Genomic DNA, 7,324 nt, shown 5'->3' with positions numbered 1-7,324 from the left:
CCAGCCTGGTCTACAAGAGCTAGTGCCAGGACAGGCTCCAAAGCCACAGAGAAACCCTGTCTCGAAAAACCAAAAAGACAAAAAACAAACAAACAAACAAACAAAAAAAAAAAACAAAACCCAGGAGGGACGAGATTCCAGATGGTTGACTCTGTTTGCACACAGTCTGGAAGCAAACCAGGCAAAAACAGGCTCCAGCTTCTGAAATGAGAATTGGGCTGTGGTTCAGGAAGGCTGGGTTTCTTTCAGTGCTTGGGCTCTTCCTGGATAGGTTTCACTTTGTGAAAAGGCATCAACTTACAACAGCCCCAATACGTCTGTGTATCTGTTTTATTTTGCAATAAAAAAAATCATTAAAAGCAAATGGGCTGGAATCTAACAACACAACGGCCCTTTGACCTAACTCTCTACCCATAAAATGTATTATAAAATGAATTGCAAAGATGTAAAAGCCCTGCTTATAAGGAAAACTACTTTTTAAAGTAGCACACTGATGAAATATAATGCAACCACCAGGTGAACTAATATGGTATATCAGAAGATTGTGTTAATGAGGGAAAGTACATAATGTGTAAATGTAAAACAGTTATAGAAGCATATATAACGTAGTTAAACTTTAACTGAAGCGTACGGAGGATGGGAATAGATCTGAAGGCAGCTTAATGATGTCCACTGAGAGAGAAGAGCCCTTGGTGAGTAGTAATAAGCACTGTATCATGCAGCCACGGCTGGGCAGAATGATATAAAGAGTCAGTAGAGGTAACCAGCCCCATGTCTCCAAGATGTGCACTTCCTTGGGTCTTGTAAGCGTCTAATATTTCCTCAAAAATGAATTGACTCTTCTGAGATTCACCAGGGCAAAGTGACAAAAACAACCAAGAACAGAATACAAAATATTCTCAAACTTCTGTAGCTAAGGCAGACATGCAGAGATTAGCACACACCCTGGGGAAAACCTTAGTGGGATCACAAGCTGGGACTTTCTTGTTCTATGTTTTACAATGGTGATTTGACTTCTGAGGATGCAAACAAGGTGACTGTACATTAAATTCACTTAAGTTGCCCATTTTAGACCTAAAGTTTATTTCATTTTTTTCTAATCTTCGTAAACTTTAGGACACAGAACAAAAGTAAAAGCAAGTGGAATAACATGGCCCAGATTGCAACAATATCTTCCTTCTTGTTTGTGATAGTTGCTTAAAAATTTTGAGTGGAGGTATACTAAAGTAGCAGAGGCATAACACCATATTGGCATATGTTTCCGCTTTCGAGGAGGCAGACTTAACAAACTAGTTCACTTTTCAACAGTTTCTCCAAGCCCAAGCTTTTTTTTTTTTTTTAACGTAAGTCCCAACCACAAAATTCAGTGTGTGAATCTCCCTGTTCTTCCTAGCATTGGCCTTGTACTGTGCCTGAAGACTGGAATTAACCTGGGAAGGTTGACTGCACAGGGCTCCTCCTTTCCAGATCCCACATAAAGCTCGGCAGGATGGATTGCCACATGTCCCCACCACCGCTCCAACCTCGCTCACTCTGGGTGATTTTCTTCTTGGGAAACTTCTGTTCACGTCTCCTATCGCTTTGCTTTAAAATAAATGAGAGGAATGTAGCATGTAGATAGGTCTTCCTCCCCAGCTTTCTCTTCACTCAACAGACCTGTGTTTCCAAGGCAAAACGGACACGAGATATTAAAGACTGTTGAATAAATATAGAGCCTATTATAGGACAGGCAGGTGGTGAGCCAAGACCATGCAGTTTCTATAGTGAACACTAGATGTCAGAGTTTAGTTCTAGATTATTTTCTTTTTTTTTTTTTAACTTTTTCTGATTCTTCGTAGATTTCACAGCATGCATCCTGATCCCACTCATCTCCCCATCCCCTCACCTGTGCCCTCTGACCTTGTGACCACCCCCCATAAAAAATAAAATTTAAAAATATAGCCAAAAGACTAAACAAAATAACAACAAAATCTCCACGTAGAAGCTAGTATGGCCCAGTGAGTCACACAGTACACCTCGTAGTCCATACATCTTTACTTGTGTTTTTTACAATGGGAATGTTTTGGTGAGGTTTGAGGCCTCTGGTTTCTGCCACCCTATCCATACTAGGCCCGTACTGGGACTCCTCCTGGATATTCTGTTGTCCTGTGTCATGGATATTCTGCAGCATTGGATCTGCAGGAGTGGGGACTGGCCCCTTCACATACTCTAGACATTCAGAGATGAGGTGGATGTTAAGATAGGCCAACTCATAGGCCTGGTTCTGAGCCTGGGCAGTAGCTGCATTGGTCAGCCCGCCAGCTTTCCCTCTTAGTCACCAACAGGGTAGCTCTCCACAGCACTTCCCAGCTAACTCAGCACAGCAGGCGGCAAGAAACAGGGACAGCTCTCCTGCTCTCAGTACCTTCTTGGGTCAGGCTCTCCCACACTCAAACCACCGCGGCCCAGGAGAGGTGTATAGCACACTCTTCCAATTGCTGCAGTTGGTGGGGGACCGGGCCAGCTTGTCCATTCTTACGTTTCTGGCAACTGGCTCTCCTGCCTGCCACAGCTGGCAAGGAGCAGGGGGAAAGAGCCACGGTGAGGCATACAGGGATGGGGCAGGTTCTGCTCTGCTGCTCTCATGTCCACAGGACTGGCTCACCCGCCCCACCGTCGCCCGTGCCGCCAGGGTCAGCTCTAGTGTGCTGCTCAGGAGAGGTGCAAGGCCGATTCTCCAGTGTGCTACAGCTGGTGATAGGCAATGCCAGCTCCCCTGCAGGTGGCAAGGGACAAAGGAGGAAGGGCATCTTTCCTCACCCTTGCTGCCACATGGCTGTGGGCTCAATTCTCCTGCTCTCACACCCTCCAGCCTGTGCCCCATCTGTGCCCCATCTCCTCACCAAGAGGGTCAGCTCTACCGTGCAGGTACTCACCTGGGTGAGATGCAGTGCCAATGGTCTCAGTCTCGTGACCCCAGGGCCAGCTTTCCCAGCTGTAGGCAGTGAGGGGAAGGGAAGGAGGGAGGTCTTCTCTCACTTGCCCATTCTACCATGTGGCAAATGAAGGACTTTTTAAACATTGAAATATCTTAGTTTTTTTTTTTAAATTTCTGCTCTGCCAGCCTTCGATTTGTTTTTATATTGCTTTTATTTACCCTTTAAGAATCACTTTTAAGTACAAAATGTTTTCTTATAACAATAGACATTGCACCCCAGTGTAAACAATGTACATCCAACACAGTCACAAAGCTCATCTCACAGGCTTGTTGCTAATAGTAACAACTATTAAAAATGTATGAGCTACTGGGTGATGGTGGTGCACACCTTTAATACCAGCCCTCAGGAGTAGTGAGATAGATCTCTAAGTCTGAGGCCAGTCTGAATGGCAGAGTGAGTTCCAGATCAATCAGGGCTACACAGACAAACACTATACAAAAAAAGAAAAAAGAAGAAAGAAAGAAAGAAAGAAAGAAAGAAAGAAAGAAAGAAAGAATCCACCTAAAAATTTCCCTATCTGTAACAAACATCATAAAGAACTATATTACTATCAGATATGGCAAACATACTTTTTTAGTAAACCCTTGAGTCCAAAATGATATGAAAAAAAAAGAGAAGGGGTAGCAAGCAAAGGCTATGGTTTGCAGAAGTATGTTTACTTATAAAAATTAGAAAGGTTGATGACAAAGCTGTCATTCTGCACAACCTACTTTAATAATTGATGCAAGAAAGGAGGATCCGTTGCCATCATGAAAGAGATGATGGGAAACAGTAACAATGTAGGATAGAGGTCTTATGCTGCAGGCTAATTGCTAACTGTAAAGGGGGAAATTCACCTTTGTAATGTAGCTGTGCACTGGTGATTGATTCAGACAGGACTGACAGCTCCAGTTAAGTGGAACAGCCTCATGCTAGGAAGTTCTAAAGGGTGCAATGTGCAATGCCAGCAATGCTGAGAGCTGTGCTTCACCCATTCCCAAGTAAAATCCTTGTCAAAAGTGTTTAGACATCTGTAGTGTGAATTCTAATTGGTCTTAATAATAAAAACAAGAGGTCAGATATCCAGGTAAATGGTGAAAGATCAGAGAAGTAAAGGAGCCAGCTACTAGAAAGATGTTTGAACCACCATCTTGCAGCTCAATTTCTCTTTTAGATAGCTACAGTTTCGTGTTGCCCGGAGTGGCCTTGAACTCCTGATCTTCCTGTTTCCTTTCCCCAAGTACTGGGATTAAAGGTGTGTGCCACCACTGCTGTCTGCTCTCCTAAATTTTGGTACTAAATTAATCTAAGAATCAAAGAAAGGGTTGCATAAAAGACAAGATTCTATTTGTTTCTTAATGAAGTTATAGTGTTGAAAATAAATACATAGAGCCAGCCTTTGTTGGGTATGCCTTTAGCAGATGTGGAGACATTGGGATGGTGAATTCAAAGCTAACCTGGTCTACACGGTGTGAGCTCTAGACTAGTCTGAGCTACATAGAAACATCCTCTCTCTTAAAAAAGAAAAAGAAAAGAAAAGAAACAAAGAAAAGAGAAAGGAAGATGAGAGAAGAAAGAGGAGGAGGAGGCAGGAAGCAAGAGGGAAAAGGGGCAAAGGGAAAGGAAAAAGAGAAAGAAATAAACAGAAATGGTGAGTTGATTGTTGAGGGGTTGAGAAACAGCAAAGGGAAGTCCAGACCAGCTCAACTCACTGTGTATTTTGCTCAAGCCTTACCCTTAAGGAGTGGATTATGTAATATGTACAAAATGGAGAGGGAAGAGCGATTATTACTAATTCTTTCTTTGAGCTGATAGACATTCCAGAATAACTTGTTTGAGAACTGGGTGAAAGGCGGTTTTTTTTTTTTTTCTGTTTGTCTTTTGCTGAGAGTAACACATCCATGAATCTTCATACAGAGCTAAATATTTAGAGAGCAAAATCTCTGTGGCTATAACATTATTCTTATGGTTGTCAAAGCCAGATTTTCAAAGAGAAAGAAAGAAAGAAAGAAAGAAAGAAAGAAAGAAAGAAAGAAAGAAAGAAAGAAAGAAAGAAAGAAAGAAAGAAAGAAAAGAAAACAGGGAAGGGCAGACAGAGACAGAGAGGGAAGTAGAATTTATACAATGATGTCACCTGAAGAAAAATGGTCTCGTACCCTAATCAAGACCAGCTCTTGTTGTTAGTTGCTCTTGATTATTGTGAAAAAAAAATCTATATACACAGTTTAGAGGAGAAGGATTAAATATGGGTTAAAGTTACAGTGATTTATTTTTCTGCAGAGCCACTCAGTCTCATGTGCTTCAACAAAACATCAGAGACACCAATATGTGGCAGAGGTTGTTCTCCACTTCCTGGTAAACAGGAAGGGAGAACCAGTACCCCAGGTGCACACTTGGCAGACACAGCCCCAGTGATTCACCCCCTCCAGCAGTGTCTCACCCACTCCTAACGTGGATCCTCCTCTGGAGGCAGAACTTTCACACACATATGCCTGCAGGAGACACTTCATATTCAGACCACAACAGACACTAAGATACCAATCTTGGCGAGTTTCATTTGGAATATGTAATTAATGTTAATATATTGGGTCAAAGGTTACATTCTTTCTCTGGCAACACTACATGCTTCTCTTGAAGAGATGTATTTGTTTGTGTTGAAATAGGATACAGTCTGGAGAATACTGGGCATTCTTTAATGTCCTTGAGTGTTGACACTGTTTATTTCTGGTGGCATGGTTTTTTGTTCTGTAAAATACTTGTTTATCATCAAAGAGCTGAGCCCTAAACTGATCTCTGACAGAAGAGAACTATGATAAATTTATTCTAAAACCTAGAATAATGCAGTCAATAATAAATTATAGTTTAAAATTTTCATGTAAGCAGCTACTTATTAATCAGAATGTCATATATAAATTTATTACTGAGATACGTTTATATATACATATATATTATTCCTTGTGGTTAAATGGTTTTTTTTAGTTTTTTTTAACTAAGAATTTCAAAATATCTTAGCAACACTATTATACACAGGAATTGCCACCTCTTCTATGGTGTGTAAGTTCTTAAATGGTTCATAAAATATTCTGTAGTTAAAGTTGCAGGGACACAGAACACATGCAAGGTAAAGCTAAGTTTCCTAGGAAAATACATAGAACAAAACATAAACGTTTTGAGTTCAATGTGTTAAACAAGATTCCGTGTTGTAAATATTATCTCAGGGGCTCTCCGCCAGATGACTCAGCTGGTAAATGTACCTGCTACCAAGACGAACAACCAGTGACCTGTCTTTGCAACACACATGATCGGAGAGGAAAGAACTTACTCCATAAGTTCTCCTCTGCCTCTTGTACTGTAGAAAGTACATGCAAACACACACACACACACATACAACACACACACACACACACACACACGTCCACACACACACACATATGCACACAAACAAATACACATACATAAAAAAGCATATGTAAGCCTTTGACTTCCATTCTTCTGGGTATAAGAAACTTATAAAAACCATGCAATCACTTCTTAGTTTAAAAGAAACCTGAAACTTTAAAAATTAAAGTATGTTTTATATTTTTATATATTTGATGATTTATGAAAGCTTAGGAGAGCATTTCATTTTAATTCTGTAACATCTCAAGAAGCATTTGGAGAAAGTGCTGTTTATGCTTTGTACAGGTTGAAGTTGTAATGGTCTGTCCTGCCCCTTTAAGAGACAAGCTTAGACAACAATGAGGACCCTAAGAGAGACATACATAGATACATAGATCTAACCTTCATGGGAAGTAAAAAAAGACAAAAATCTCTTGAGTAAATTGGGAGCATGGGGACCTTGGGAGAGGGTTGAAGGGGAAAAGAGAGGCAGGGAGGGGAGCAGAGAAAAGTGTAGAGCTGAATAAAAATTCTGCCTCTCCCTTCTCCCTACTTCTCCCTTTCCCTCCTCCTTCCTCCTCTCTCTCTCTCTCTCTCTCTCTCTCTCTCTCTCTCTCTGCCTCTCTCTCTGCTTTTCTCCCTTCTCCCCTTCCTCCTTTCCCCTCCATAACCCACTAAATAAATATCCAACCTCACTCCACATGGTGTGCCTATCTGTCTGGGTCTCTCACCTACCACACAGCAGCTCCATGCCTAGGACCTGGCTGCCTTTGTGGCCCACCATGGTCTTGTGCCCACTGCCCACTGCCACCACTTGGGACCCTCAGCATTTTATTTTTAACATAACAGAAGTCACGGAACCCACACTTAGACACACACAATAGCAAGGACACACTTGAAGAAAGGTTATATTTCTTTTCACAGTCGAGATGGATTAGTCACAGAACGTCAGCTATAAACGGGAAGTGTGATTAAGTTCTCCTTTAAGA

The sequence above is a fragment of the Microtus ochrogaster genome, linkage group LG2 (assembly GCF_000317375.1).
Source record: "Microtus ochrogaster isolate Prairie Vole_2 linkage group LG2, MicOch1.0, whole genome shotgun sequence".
Classification (NCBI taxonomy): domain Eukaryota; kingdom Metazoa; phylum Chordata; class Mammalia; order Rodentia; family Cricetidae; genus Microtus; species Microtus ochrogaster.
This window is presented reverse-complemented; position numbering follows the sequence as displayed.